Below are 15289 nucleotides of genomic sequence, written 5' to 3' on the forward strand. Positions count from 1 at the left end.
ACAGAGAACTCCTAGAAGAAAGATACTATTTGCAGCAGATGTAGGTGATTTATAACCTTAGACAATCTATTTAAATCTGTTCAAAATTCTCTCCTATCCCAAACTTCTCTCTTTGGACAGCGTTGTTTGCTTTTCCCAAGACTACCCTTCATTAACTGCTTAAAATTTTGGGAGGAAATATTCATACTCTCTAGAGATTTCGGGTTGGTTGTGATTTTTGTGTGTTTTTGTTTTTTGTTGTGTTTTTAAACTGAATTTCAAAAGGTTGTGCAAGTGTGTTACAATTAAATATATCCATCTAATTGTCCATTGCTCTTGGATCAGAGTCACTCCTTCCATCATTCTCAACCAAATGCTTCTCCAATATTTATTTCAGATTTACCACTCCCTTTATCATATGTGTACATTGAGTATTCTAGCTGTACTTGCCCCTTGTTCATTTTTCATTCATTCTATGTCTTTACTATAATTTCTTTCTGCTTTCAACTTCCTGATAGTCATCCTGTTAAACTGTCTATTAATACTTTGAAAGGTTTATATACATTTCATGGAGATTCCATTCTGCATATCCTTGAACTGATGTCAGCTTATATTTCCATAATTCATTCATCTGCAGTAATAATTTGCAAGACTGGAGACGTGAAGCACCTAAACATGATTTTATTCTCATCCATTTGGAAGATTAATCTTCAGTCAAAAAGAAAGTTAAAAAACGCATAGAATGTACTCCTAGCTACCAATTTTTATAAATGGCTTTGTACAGTGGTGTGATTGTTTTATTTTACATGGTATAATATTTTTACTACCTATAAGTTTTGGAAAAAGAAGAAAACTAAAATTTATTCCTATAGAGGAATGTGATAGAAATAGAAGACAGATTTTGTTTGTCATATCTCTGATGAGTACCCATATTCAAGACTTAAAGTCATATTTCTCCCTATGTTAGACAGATAGGGAAAACATAATATTACATATGATAAGACAAATATTTGTGACGTTTTAAAATGTACCTTATTAAATGATGACATTTACTTTTTTAGCAAACGTTTTGGTTTGAAATTTGGCAGGCTGATCTAGTCAACACTTTTCTGGAAGGATCCTACTGAAAAACACAAATTGTGGTTGGTACTATTTCTAGACTTTAATGAATGGTTGAACGTGTTTGGCATTAGTGCTGGGTAAATAATTGAACTCTATTGTAACTTGCTCCCTACACTTGAAAAAATTGTAATGTCACTAAGTATCATCTACTTGTCAAATGTTATTTTGGTGAATGTGATTTTAAAGAGTTAATTTGTAAAGGAATAACTTTCAGGAGATTAAATGTAGATTATCATTGGTTTGAGAGTGACATTTTATACCACTGAACCATGTTGTACTGAAGTCCCAGTGTTTTGAAGCACTAAGGATCTTCTCAATGTTTTTCTGAATTATATTTGAACTCTAAGTAAATTTTTCTGGGAATTGGTAGACCAATTATGGATCTATCCTTCCAGGAACTATTTTTTGGTCCACTTATGCTGGACTAAAATCTTTCATTAATCATAGGGGAGGGGTATTAAAAAAAATCTTATGACACCTTGTGAACTTGTTCACTGATATGGGCTGGCCATCTGTAAGTTGAATATTTGAATCATAGTACATACTCTCAAATTTTGTAATCTCATCTTTCATTTTAAGTTGCCTTGCATTTCACAATTGCTTACTGCTAAATCCTGTATCTCAAGGAATTGGGGCCCTGAAATATAGGAAATGAGAAATTGAAATGGGTCTTCAATTACTTTGTTGCATGTTGCATGGGCCTATGTGAGAAGTCTTGCCCTTGTTATCTGATGATGCAGGTAACTGGTACCTGGGATCCTAGGAATCATTGGGTCGTGCAGAAGAATAATATTTGTTAGACATCTTATCAGAAAAAATTGGGCATAATCAGTAGGAATGCTTCAGAAATATGGAGAAAAACAGTTTGGGATCAGTGAATTAAAACAATAAACAGAGAAGCATAGTAAAATCCCTTATAGATTAGAGGAAAACAAAATTGTTTTTTACCATGTGAATTCAGAAGACCAAGAACAGTTAGAATGTATCACAAGTTTATACCAAAGACACTGCATTGATACTTTTTATATTCTAATATACATTTTAAACCTAATTATTTTATTCCAATTCTATTTATTGGAATAAATAAATTTTAATTTATTTGTGAAATTATCAACTAATTCTAGTAAGTTTCATTGTGTGAAATATAAAATCAGCACATATAAATATAAAATATATAACTATATATAATATAAGAAAAAAAGACACATGTTTTGCATTGTTCTGTTGTGGGTACAGTATCAAAGGCAACTCTGTTTTAAAGTATTATTACATTATCTCTACCTCAGTGTTTGATAGAGTTGGACCTAAAGCTTTACCATTTGTAGATTTACAGCCTGTAGGCTAGAGAAAACACTATGATTAAAACATTACCAATTTAAGGCCTAATAATGAGAAGAAACATCTGGACTTCTCCTGCAACTATGAAAATATTTGGTGATAGAAATGCAGTAGTGTAACTTCCTGCCTGGTAGGATGGTAGACAGGCCAGGATATTAAGTAATCATGAATATGATCAATTTTTTCACATTCTTGGCTTTAGTTACTTTTGAAATGTTAGATATAATAAACAATTATATTTTGATAAAATACCTTCTAGTCGGAACAGTTATGACTGAACTGTTCATCTCTCTATGATCCCTTGTAACTAAGATTAGTGTTGTTCAAGTAAAACAATCTATTGCTGTCAGGGTAAGATATTCTGATTGGTCTGTTCCTACATGGAAGAAGAATAAAGGGTCAGGCAGACATTTGTGCCAATAAGACCTCACTAGGGAAAATGTCAGCTGCAGAAGGTTAGAAGTAGCTCTTAAGCAAGGCTTACTTTGAATCCATTAGCTCCACAAAGGTAATTCAGTTGGATCAATTAGTACATGAAAAAGCCATCACCTTTGGACCTAGCAATAAATTATCGAAAGTATGATCAAATTCCAAATGAAAAAGACTTAAAATTGTCATTGACAAAAAAATTTGCAAATGTGAGCATTAAGATGAACAATATATTTTTTTCCACTATTCACAGAATTTTAGGGAAATAAGATCAGTAGCATTGTCAGGAACAATATAGTTTCCTTATTACAAATAGGGAACCGTGGATATAAGTCTGTATAAAGATTGCATCATTAACTACTTAAATTTAGAAGATACTACATGCTTCAGCAGCACGTATTCCCAAATTACAATACAGAGATTAACATGGCAATTGCACAAGGATGATATGAAAATTTGTGAAGTATTCCGTATTTTTCATTCTTCAGATGCAAGAAATGAAAAACAGTTATTAAAAAGTTGATTACAAAATAACAAGTGTAACAACACACGTAATTCATATAATTAAATTTAGTTTGACATCAGTGTATTAAATCTTCACCTCAGAAAGGCGTTTACATACCATAAACTTTACAAAACTGTTGAAATTAGACAACATTGTCATTTTATCCCAATGAAAAATAATATTAAGACCGAGGAAAAGAAGGAATCTAAAACTTTCTATATGGAATACAATCTGAAAGAACACATTATACAAACATAGAATATTTTAAAATATTCTTTTTCAGACAAGCACCAGAAATATTTTAGTTTCTGTACTATTCATTTAAACGGATAAATTAAAATTATTTCTGATTAAAATTTCAAAAACTCTGCAGAAATCATTATACATATATACAAAAACTCTTGAATATATTTTGACATCTAATGCAGGCTATTCACTTGGAAGAATTCCACGGAATTCATGAATTTTTACAGTAAGTATTGGTGTTGCCGGACGCTGGTGGCTCAAACTATAAAAAGAATTTTGAGGTATTACCAGTTGTAATAGACTCAGACAGTCCTACCACTATAAAGGCCATGACAAAGGTCTCTAAAAGAGACTATTCAAGTTAATAAAGGACAGAGGATTGCCCAAATACTTTTACTCTGATATCTAAACTTGCCTAATCCCACACTGACTCAAAACAGAAAAGGAGGGTTTGTCACCACAGATACTATAGCCTGGGTTCAGGAAATTACAGATAAATGGCCTTACAAGGCCATTAAAGTCAATGGAAAACAAATGACAGGACTCTTAGACACAGGAGCTGAGAGATCCTGTATTGCTGGAAAAGATTTTCCTATGGCCTGGCCAGTGCAAGAGACTTCTTCTTCCTTAATTGGATTAGGGATGGCTTCTAATGAAGCTTAGTCAGCTCAGAAACTCAAATGGGTATGTGAAGGGCAGCAAGGCCACTTCAAACCTTATGTTATCCCCAGCTTGCCCTTTTCTTTATGGGGCAGAGACATCATGCAAGACATGAAAATAAAATAGGACAAATAGACTCCTCATTGAAGGAGCAAAATTTTTCATAGGGGCCACTGAGGAGCAGCTTTATGCTGACAAAATAATATGGAAAAGTGATGATCTTGTATGGATTAATCAGTGGCCCCTAACTCAAGAAAAGATTCAAGCCATACCGGACTTAGTTCAAGAACAGTTGAGAGGCTAATTCAACAAAAACCGCAACACCACCTATATGGGGAAAGATCAAGAAGCTGGTTGAAAAGGCCCGGCACATTTTGTTAATGAGTTAAATAAGGATGTTTCTCTAACAATAACAGAGCAACAAATTATTGAACCAAAATTAAAAAAACAAAATAGAGGCTTTGGAAAAAGTAGTCTTAAAGTTAGGGACTCAAGTCAATAATCTAAAAACCCAGCTGACAACTAGATGTCATCAGTCATTTAAATATATTTGTGTTACCCCATTACCTTATAATGAGAGCTTAGATTGGGAAGTTACCAAAGTGCATTTACAAAAAATCTGGAAGGACAATAGCTTAACTCATGAGATAGGACAGCTACAGGAAGACATCTCAGCCCTTAGTCAAGCTCATTTGGAAACCGTGGGGATAAATTCTTTGGCAGAAGACTTACAGAGAGGATTAAAAAGTCTTAATCCTTTAGATTGATGGCACTACTTGGTTACATTTGGAGTCATAATACTAATTGTTATATGTATTCTTGTTGTCTTTCTAGTCCTCTTCAAACTAGTCTTCTGCTCCATCTTCTCTATATGAGAAGAAATTTCTCTGGCACATCTAAAATATAAGAAAGGGGCAAATGCCATGCCTACTCCGGTGGAGTCTGCTTAGCATGGAACACCTGCATTCAGACCTGAGAATGGGGCTTCACAGAATCCTATCTCTGAGAATGGGACTTCACCAAAGTCTACCTCAGAGAATGGGGATTCAAAGAGGCCTATCTCTGAGAATGGGACTTCACTGAAGTCTACATCAGAGAATGGGGCTTCTAAGAGGCCTACCTCCTGGAAAGGCTGGCAAGCCCCTGGGAAAGATGTGTTTCTGTTCCTGTTTTTCTTTTCTTCGTTGTATAGGAGTGCCTATTAATCTTTTACTGTTCCTGCTGCTTGTTCTACTTACTCATGCTCAATGTTCCCTTATTTAAGGCTCTTTCTTAAAAGTGTTGATGACTCCAACATCCGATGAGTGTCCTGAGAATATGACAAACTCACCAGAGTTAAGTGCTACCATAAAAGTCCCTCTTATGGAAGCTATTAGACAAGTCATAAGTAAATGTAAAAGTATTGGGGGTTTCATGACATTACTTCAGCAGAAGGAATTGTTTGTAAGAGATTTACAGGAAGCTGTAGGCACGGCTAGAGCAAAAAGAGTGTATGGCTACTGGAGACTTTCCTTTAATCCTAAAGCATATACAATAGACTCATATAGATAGCCTGTAGGTAAGAAAGATGTAGAGGGATATTTAGACCAAAAGCTAAATAAGATTCTTAAAAAGTTGGTAGATGGAAGGTGGCAATGGCTTATCAGAGGAAAATGGTGGGATCCTCTATTATCTAGAGGACCCCAACAACTACCCCAGATCCATAGCCTTTTACAGGTGTGTATGATAAGGATGGCAACCATTGGGAAAAGTACTTAGAAGAAAGAACTTCCTATTACTCTCTTTCATTTACTGAGAGACTTGCTAGATTTAGGTCTCCTTGGTACTTACTATCAAAGAAGGAACAAGAAAGATCTTATGAGACAGTTAAGGCCTCTATGGAGAAGAGTAAACGATTATGTGAAAGGGTTACAGAAATGCACTATGAGCTTAAATTTGATATATGGCCAGATTTAATTAAGTATACTAAATATCATGATTTTGGCCACAAATTGGGGACCCTCTAAAGAATGGCAAAGAAGCACAATTGCTTAAAAAAGATTTGAAACATATAAAGTACAAAACTAAACAAAAGTAACTATAAAGTACTAGAGTTCATGCCTTTCTGTCCAGTACTTTGCCCATGTGCTCTGGTTAATGGTTAATAGGTGATAAACATCAAAACCAATTGTATTTCTTAAAAATAGAGGTAAAGCCGAAAACAAGTGCCTATTGTCATAGCTCGTCATCCAAAAAAAAGATCAGGCGACCAGCTAGTGAACACCCAAAAACGAAGCCTTGCAGCAAGATTGTGTAACTTTTTGCCCTTTCTCATGAAGACTTTTGCTATAAAAGCATGTTATCCTCTGCAATAAATCGCACTCAGCATTCACTCCTCTTCTGTGTGAGTTGTCTGTTTGCCATCTCCCCACCTGTTCCAGTTCCTCCACTAGGTGTCCTCCGTCGTCCCGACAGAGCCAGTCAGCCACAGAGGTCCATTGTATCTTTGCTATCTCAATTCTCAGCAGCAAGAGGCCTTTAGTTTGGGCATTGGTATCTGTATCATGATGAAGTAAGAAAGAAGCCACTCTGGTATTATTCTGCATATATACACTGTGCAGGGTTGTCCAGCCATCTACAGTTATTGCATTTGCCACTTGAGCCACCAACTCATGGACAATGTCTAAGTGTCCACTGTAGGCTTCCTGATGAAGAGGGGTATACTCATCATCATCCCTAGTATTCACATGAGTGGCCTTTTTGGAAAGTAGTCTCCGCATTGTAGTAAGCTGAATATTTTCAGCAGCCCAATGAAGAAATTTACTTGGATACTTCTCCAATTTTTGTCTTGCAATTGATACCATTCCTTATTTTTTCATCTTGTTCCTCATCTTCCTAAGAATTGCCTAACCAGAGACTTTGCGTGCCAGTGGGAATGAAGTTTCCATGTATTTCCCTAATAGTTCACATTGGTTGAACTGGTCAGAAAAATCTAGTGAATTTTCTGCATATCTGATTTATATCCTTTTTCCAATTTTACTATTCGAAATTATTCTAACTGGAGAGTAGGGAATTGATGGAGAACAGAGGAAAGATGTTCCTCCGTATTCAAAGGTACAGACTGAAAATTAGGACCAGTGATGTCTTCATGTGCAGCTTATTCTAGGAATGAGAAAATATGAAATAATGCCTTCTATATAAATGATTTGGGAAATGGCAGAGCAAAAAGTGAAATGATGCAACCAAAAATATAAAAGCAAAATAAATTAGGATAATTATGGAGCAATCATATTATCTATGAGAACCATGAAATAGAGAAAGGAAGAGAGATACAGATGTGCAATGACCTAGCTAGCCACAAAATTCATGCCTCTGATCAATTGATAGAGCAAACAAAATTTTATTTTTTAAAAAAGATGGAAATAGAATTTATATATTTACTTGGAATTAGTAAATACATTTTAGTAGCCTACATAAAGAGACATAGCTTTGACTAAATTACAGACAAGAATCTAAACCCTTGGTAATTCTAGTAAATCCTTGGTAATTCTAGTAAAATTTGACTGAAATCAGTTGAATCACACTTTTCCTGTACAATGAAGAAATAGGTCCAAGCTAGTAAAGCAGCTAGAGAAGGCAGGAAGATTGTATCTGTGACAAATCTTTGTGGAAAATGGTATTGAGGACTTCTCACTGGTGATCCACTTGCACTGGAAGCATGATTCTGAAGTATTGCTTACTGATTCTGAACTATTGCTTTGATCATTATATTCTCCAAGAAGAAAAAATGAGAATTGATAATTTAGGAATACTAATATATTTTGAACTTCTCACTAAGCACCTTCAATCATCAAAATCACATGAAGAAAATAGACAGGCCTACTTTATTAGATGAAAACAAGTGTCTTTTAAAAAACAAAGAATTTATGTAGTCATGCATAGGACTTCTAATTTACCAATGCCTCATACATTTTTTATAATGTTGGGTAACAATAAATAATAGATTTATTAGAAGGCTCTTAAAGCTCATATGTTCAATAGTGAGTTCTCTTACACTGTATCATGGTATTTTTTGTTTATGGTCTTAAGAAATTTACATAACTAACTTGAATTTCTGACAGGACAGTATCATCACTGTACATCTTGCTTCCATACTCTCAGTTTTACATTACTATCTAAGTATGTGCATTAGTTATAGAGAAAAAAAGTAGAAGCCACACTAGTGGCTCATGTCATTAATACTAGTTAATCAGAAAGATGAAATCTGAGGATTGTGGTTTGAAAGCAGACCAAGAAAAAAAAAGTCCATTAGATTCTGATTTGAATGTAACCAGCAAAAACTAGAAATGGAGCTGTGGTACAAGCAATAAAATGCTAGACTTGGGAAAACTGAAATAAAAAATAAATTCTGGGAAAAGCTGTGTGTATAGTAGGAAATGACCTACTGTGTTAGGAGCCATTCCAGATGTGTAGAGGCTCTGAGTTTTGTCTACAGTTGTTCTGATAACAATAGTGCCATCTTCTCGGGGGTTGGAATATTCATGTGCTCAAGGACTCCCTGAGGCCTTGGGCTACCCGTTGGTGTGTGTGTGTGTGTGTGTGTGTGTGTGTGTGTGTGTGTGTGTGTTTCCCTCATTTTCCCCTGTCCACTTTGTGAGTGCCTGTCTGCCTATTCCTAATCTCGGATAGTGCCCCTTCTCCATTGCATATTTGCCTTTAGCCTCGATCAGGATCTGTAATGAGTCTTAAATTGTCAGAGACCTGAATATTCCACTTTTCCTTTGGAGCCCAAATTCGGCTGTCCATATCTTCGTACACCTCCAGAGGATTCTGGGTCAGCAGGGCCAGCTGGCATATGTTCTCCCCTGCCTCTGGGGGGGCAGGGTCTGTCATGTGATGTCCTGTCATTTTCCTCAGCTGGGCCTCTCACTGTACGTCCCACTCTCAGCAGTCTGGCAGTGGAGTGGGGGAAGGGTGGTTGCCAGTGGCTCTGACCAACTCGAGCTTGATAGCTGACTGAAGGCTAACCCAGCAAGGATGATCAGGGTTTACATGGGAGGTGAGGCCAAGGTCGATGTCTAAGAAATGTCAACATATCTTTTCACAGGTAAGTCTATCTTCCAACCCTAGCAGGGCCTCTAGACAATTCCAGATGTCAGAATACAGAGGCACAGACTTTGAGCTCCAGGGCCAGAGAACTAGGGGATGAGAGACTGGTATGGCCAGTGCCTCAATGTTCTGGGGCATTATCCTTGAACTGGCTATGTCCCCTTTGTGTAAGTTCTTAACCCAGTGCTGGCCACACACCGGCCACTTGTGCAGTGGAAGTGGTAGGAGCAGAGGTGAGATCTAGGATGACCAAAATCGGGATTTATGGCCTGAATGGGGTGTAAAGTGTCTTTAAAAAAATCTTAGAGCTGGAATTCACAGCTTGGCACTGTCCATGAGCTTCCTTTGTTCAAAGCTAACACTCTAACACTTGAACCACAGCTCATCTTTCATTTTTTTAGTAGCTGAGTAGACAGAAGAGTATCACATACTTTCCTGCCTTGGCTGGCTTCAAGTTGCTGCCCTAAGAGCTCAACCACTTGAGTAGTTAGGATTTCTGGTATGAGCCTCTGGCAACTGCTAAGGATGTGTGTGTGTGTGTGTGTGTGTGTGTGTGTGTGTGTGTGTGTGTGTGTGTGTGTGTTTACCAGGGCTTAAACTCAGAGCTTAGGTGGTATCCTAGGTATCTTTAACTTGTTTGCACAAGGGTGGTGCTGTAGTACTTGAACTACAGTAGCTCCGCTTCCCATCTTTTTCATGATTCTTTGGAGATAAGAGTTTGCCCAGGCTAGCTTTGAATCTTGATTGATCCATAGGTCTCAGCCTTGAGTAGCTAGGATTATAGGCATGAGCCACTGGCATCCAGCTGCATGGATGTCTTTTCCTAATCTCTTCTGTTCTAACAGCTGTCTACTTGCCCTGGGCTAGATCTCTGACCTACACATCAGCTTCCACCAGCCCCTGACTGTGTGAAGAACATATAACTCAAACTTGATCCCATTCTTTTTCCTCAGGGGAGGAGGTTATGTTTCATCTGAAGCCTGGGGTAGGAGGGGTAGCTGTAGATGGGTGCTCAGCTGGGAGAGAGGTAGTGTGTTTTAGCCAAGAAAGGAAGTGTGGCCAGATGCTAATAGCTCATGCTCTCATACTCCTAGCTCTTCAGGAGTCCGAGATCTGAGGATTGCCATTCAGAGGCAGCCTAGATAGAAAAGTCTGTGAGACTCTCTTCTGCAAATAGCCACCCAAAACCTGGAAGAATAGCTGTGGCTTAAGTGGTAGAGTGCTAGTCCTGAATGAAAAAAGTGAGGGACAGAGCCCAGGCCCTGAGGTCAAACCCTAGTACCAAGGTGCTTATGCGTGCACACACAGACACACACAGACACACAGACACGCAGACACACATACACACACACACACACACACACACACACACACACACACAGAAAACACATACACAAGAAGGTGGTAATGATTAGCTGAGCTAGAACTGGGGGCAGTCCTGAGGCATTGTCACAGTAAACTCTATAGGCATATCAAGTGGTTTCTCCCTAAATACTTCTTGGGCTGAGGGGTCTGGGCCATGGCAGTAAGTTCCATGGAACCTGTCCCTCCATCTGTGCACTGGGCCACAGGACCAAGGGGAAGGCACTATGGATGCTCATTTGTAGTCGGCCCACGATTGCAGACCTTCATGTGCCCCTGAGCATGGTGAGGAAAGGAGGTCTCTGAGCCCTGGGACTCCAGGGACAGTGACTGCTACAAGCATCAGCCAGCTGGCTGTGGATTCCTGAGACTACAAGTCTTTCATGAGCCCAACACAACACCTGCCCAAGGTGTGCCTGACAAATTCACACTCTTGTGATACCCGCATGAGTGGGCATTACCTGGTGTGACATCTTGCAGCTTCTGCCCCTCCTGGCTCAGAACTGTGGTCTGAGACTTCAATTTACTGTTCAGATCCACATTACATCCATGACAGATGCCATTCTGATTATCTCCATGCCCCAAGGCTCCACCCTTCTTTGGTACTGTGTCTTGCTCTGTAGGGAATGGCCTCCAAACAGGCTGCTCTCAAGACTTGTAGGACACCTAGAATTGGGAGACCCTTAGGGGCCCAGTGGAAAGTGGGCCTAGAGCCACAGAGTGAGGTACAAGCAGGCCAGGGGTTAGTCATGGGGCTTGAACTCTGGGCCTGGGCGCTGTCCCCAAGCTCTTCAGCTTACCACTTGAGCTACAGAGCCACTTCCGGTTTTACGGAGGTTCCTTGGAGATCAGAGTCTCTCAGACTTTCCTGCTTGGGCTGGCCTTGAACCGTGGTCCTCACATCTCAGTCTTCTGAGGACTAGGAGGACAGGTGTGAGCCACCAGTGCCCAGCTGATATGGCCTTTCACCACAGTGGGCTAGGAGCTCCTGAAAGCTTTTCTTTATTTTTCTGTGCCAGTACTGGGGCTTGAACACAGGGTCTGGGCTCTGGTCTGTTAACTTTTTCACTCAAGGTTAGCACTTTACCACTTGAGCCACAGCTCCATTTCTGGCTTTTGGTAGTTCATCGGCAAGAAGAGTCTCACTAACTTTCCTCCCCTGAGCTGGCTTCACACAAGATATCTATTTCAGTCTCCTGAGTAGCTAAGATTTACAGGGGTTGAGCCACTGGTGGCATTGGGCTAGAAGCTTTTCTTAAGCAAGCATTATTCCCTGCATTTGTCCTGAATCCTACATGCAAAGGAGGTCCGAGGGTCAGGAGCTGTTAAAAAATAAGCTCCCAGCCACAGGAAATGGATGGGGTCCCTGGTAAAAGCTGAGCTAATCTTCACCCTGGGCCCCATTCTGGGACCCCACACTCTGCCCTACCTGTGACTCAGCCTTGAATGTCCTGCCATACTTGCCTGAAGCCACAGAACCTTCATTCCACCCATACCATCTGCTCTACACCACACCTCAGGACCAATTAAATATATGTTGCAAAGTTTTCCTCATTTGAAATAACTACACTATGTGCATAAATGTACAAGTTAATCCAATAGATAGTAAACGACAAATAATTCCTCTTGGACATGATTAACTAACTGCATTCTAAGCATTCACATGCCAAGAAGATGGGAAGCTATTCTTAGGAGAGGATCACAATGACTCAATACGTATGTGCATGTGACCATATAAAATGTTGATTATTGCAATGAACTGTAATAATCAATCATACATGTGAAGAACATATATCTGCATATAATTTTAAAAGATGTCATAGAAACAACCGACTTCTCTATAAACTCAACAGCAACATTCTAAGTTTAGAAGATAAAATTGAGGAAAGTTTTCAACACAAACTTAAATACACAGTGGAAAAGGTGGGAGAGAAAAGATAAGATGAAAATTAGAATAGCTAACTATTCAAGAATTCATAAACAATTTCTAAACTTTACAAGAGAGCTGGGGTACAGTTCAGTTGTAGAAACAGACTAATATATACAAAGCCATGGGTTCAATCTCCAAGAAGGCCTAATAATAATTTAATAAATAGTAGTAATACAATAGTTACTTGAAATAAATACTTTCATATTAGAGAGGCCTGAATCCTCAAAAACTAAAAAAATATTTTCAATTCTTGTACCCAGTGACATAAAACTAAGAATGAAATGGAAATAGTTTCCTTTTCTGTCCTTTCCTTTCCTTTTCTGTTTCCTTCTTTTTCTTTTTTTCCTTTGACACTACTGGTGCTTGAAGTTGCTAAGACTCTAACCACTTTAGATTATTTTTCTGGCCAAGCCTCTCGTGAGCAATGATCTATTCCCTATGACTTCCACAAACGTGAGATAACAGGGAAATTACACTATATCTCACTTACTTTGGTTTTGTAATTTCTCACTATTTTTTTGTCAAAACTGGACCTGATATGTCTTCTAAATCTCTGCCTTCTAATTAGCAGGGTATATTTCAGCTCAAGCTTGGACCCAGACTATTTTTCAATGTAAACATTCCATATTAACTTCTGTTTTCTAGTTATCATTAAATTCTATTGAGGTTAGTATGGATCTTTATGAAGTTATAAGAAGAACACAGAAATATCCCTGGAATAATTTTCCTGGTTTCTTTAAATATTTATAGCATGAAATCACAAGTAGAACATTAATATTTCACAAGTACTTTATGCAGACGTCAGTAGTTTTAATTATTTTGCACACATATTAAGTCCAACATAATTTTATCAACTCTATATGAATATGCCATTTTTACAGACATGTTTCTTTACCAAAAATGAGTCTGTCTCATGCTTCCTTTTTATAATTAAACCCACTACTTTTCTTTGTCCCATCCCAAACCTGTTTCATCCTGGTAACACATTTTTTTTCTCTGACTTCTAGATCATGCAATGTTTGCCTTGCATGTGTGAAGCCCTGGGTTTGATTCCTCAGTACTACATAAACAAAACAATCTGTAATTGGCACTATGACAAGTCATAGAGTGCTAGCATGAGGAAAAGAAGCTCAAGAACATTGCCAAGACCCTGAGTTCATCCCCCAGGACTAGCCAAAAATAAACATGATGCATTTTATTAAGCCTGGCACTAGAGGCTCACGCCTGTTGTCCTAGATGCTCAGGAGGCTGAGGATTGAGTTTTGAAGCCAGCCCTGGCAGGAAAGTCCATGAGATTCTTATCTCCAATTAAATCTCAGAAAAATCTGAAAGTGCTGCTGTGCCTCAAGTGAAAGAGTTCTAGCGTTCATCCAAAGGAGCTCAGGGACAGTGCCCAGACCCAGATTTCAAACCTCAGGAAAGAAAAAAGAAAAGAAAAAAACCACACTAAATACTATACATAAACTGCTTTGTCAAACAGCAATTTCTATACAGCTACTTAAAGTTAATGTAAAAATATGATTAGAATAAAATACCAATCACTTTGGGAAGAAGACATAGAATTGAAAGGTTGTTCACAGGAGACAAAGTAAATTTTATAACATACACTTTGAGTTGAAATTTGTTCATGTCTTCTTACATCATTGATGAAATTGACAATACTATAGTTATGGGTCAATTTCCTTGAGAAACTGATTGTATTCTTCTGTCTTTTCACAAGAAACCATAGAGGTGATTTTTTGCCTCTTTTTTTAAAAATTGTGAACGTACCTTTCAGAGGGGTGGGCAATGTAATGAGTTCATTTCTTATCAAGCGTTGTTGCCTCCTCGTTTGTTTCCCCTTCCCATCCCTTCCCATCTTCCCCCACCCCACCTCCCAGCCAAAGTTGTACATTTTGTTTTTCGACATGAAGTCTTGTACATCTCATTGCTGGAATGGGTCCACCTGTATCCCTGTTTAAACAATAAGTTTTTTCCCTCCCCTCTAGAAATTATACAAACATCAAATACAGTGAAATCAAGGCCTTACCGTGGGGAAAGGACATACAAAGAAACAAAGAAATCACCTTATACATATGTTAGAAACAATCACAAGAAAAAAAATACATTTGAATCCTTATCTTGGAGTTAATTTCTCCTAACATCAACTTATCTGACAGTTTCTGCTTGTCTCAGACATATATTAGTTATTGCAAATAAGGGAAACTATGGGACCTATGTTTCTTTGGGCCTGGTTTACTTCACATAATATAATTTTTTCCAAATCGTTCCATTTCATAACAAATGGGGCAATGCCATCTTTTCTGATGGAGGCATAGAATTCCATTGTGTATATATACCACATTTTATTGATCCATTCATTTGCTGAGGGGTATCTGGGTTAGTTCCACATCTTAGCTGTAGGAAATAATGCTGCAATAAACATAGTTGTGCTGATAGCTTTGTTTGTGATCATTTGGGTAAATGCCCAGAAGTGGGATTGCTGGGTCATAGGGGAGCTGTAAGTGGAGTCTTTTGAGGAACCTCCATACTACCTTCCAAAGTGGTTGAACAAGTTTACACTCCCAACAACAATGCAGTAAGGTTCCCTTTTGTCCACATCTCCTCCAGCATCTGTTTTTATTACAATT

At 38.2% G+C, this 15289-nt stretch overlaps 1 pseudogene; it reads left to right on the forward strand.

Moving 5' to 3' along the window:
* Positions 1-3249: 3249 nt before the first annotated feature.
* LOC122106425 lies at positions 3250-3346 on the forward strand (annotated as a pseudogene).
* The last annotated feature ends 11943 nt before the right edge of the window (positions 3347-15289 follow it).

Source organism: Dipodomys spectabilis, unplaced genomic scaffold (genome assembly GCF_019054845.1).
Source record: "Dipodomys spectabilis isolate Male_0828 unplaced genomic scaffold, ASM1905484v1 ptg000040l, whole genome shotgun sequence".
Taxonomy (NCBI): domain Eukaryota; kingdom Metazoa; phylum Chordata; class Mammalia; order Rodentia; family Heteromyidae; genus Dipodomys; species Dipodomys spectabilis.